Here is a 1,113-nt window from a genome sequence, read left to right on the forward strand (position 1 = left end):
GTTTAAAAATGGGGTTTAATAATGTTTGGATAGAAGTGATTCTCTTTTTTTAGTTCAGATTATGGAAAAAAGGAATATTGGTAATGTTCATCTGTTCTATCTTACTAGAAAAATTAAGGGGATGTTGAATTTATTAAACTATAAAATTTCTCATATCTTTCGAGAAGGGAATGTGTGTGCGGATTGGCTGGCTAAAAAAGGTGCTTTTTTGGAGGGTTTTCTGGAGTTCAATACTCTGCATTTAGACCCTATTCTCAGTGGTATGCTTTTGGTGGATAAATGTTCTCTTCCTTATATTAGACATGTTTGAGTTTATTTGGGTGGTTTTGCTTCTCCAGGTTAGCGGCTGCTGGAAGTTATCTGTTGGTTCTTTTGCTGTTGTGAAGCGGTTGGTTGGTGTTATTCACAACATTTATGGGGATTTTCTGGGTGAATGCTGGAACCGCTATTTGTGGTTGTGGAATTTGTCTACTGTCTTTAAGCAGCTCAGTACTTTACACGAGCCTTTTTGTTGTAAGCTGGGCGGGTTTATTATTTTTTTCTGGCATTTTAGGGTGTGTTGAAAGATGAGAATTGGTGGGAAGTTCATCTGTAGTTTGATTGGTTTTTATTTTTTCTGGCATTGTGTGGGTTTAAACGTTTTGACGTATGGGTTATGCTGGATCTTGTGTTATTGGTTCTTCTCGGGTTGGAAGGTTACGGGCTGTGGTAACGGGAAGCATAGTATCATTTCGAAGTTGATAGACCGTTTTAGTATCTATCTCATGTTTCTGATTGTTTATCTTGGAGATTTCTTTGCAGAGTTGGCTACCTTCATTGATGAGGAAAATACGAGGATTAACAGAGTCAAGAGGAGGGAGCCAAATAGTTTAAGTTTGTTGAGTAATCAAATGGATGATCAGGTTTCTGTTCTTTACTGGCTGCATTTCCTTTTCTATTTCCTTTTGTTTTTCTGCAGGAAGTTTGAGCTGAACGTGACTACGTGGATCTTCCTTTTTTGGGTGCTGATTCCTCTCAGCCCGAACATTTATTATTATTATTTTTGTAATCATAGAACAAGGAACCACCGGCTTCTAGGATTTTATCTTTCTTTTTTGATTGTAGCTCAGTGGA

Source organism: Dendrobium catenatum, unplaced genomic scaffold (genome assembly GCF_001605985.2).
Source record: "Dendrobium catenatum unplaced genomic scaffold, ASM160598v2 fragScaff_scaffold_1557, whole genome shotgun sequence".
Lineage (NCBI taxonomy): Eukaryota > Viridiplantae > Streptophyta > Magnoliopsida > Asparagales > Orchidaceae > Dendrobium > Dendrobium catenatum.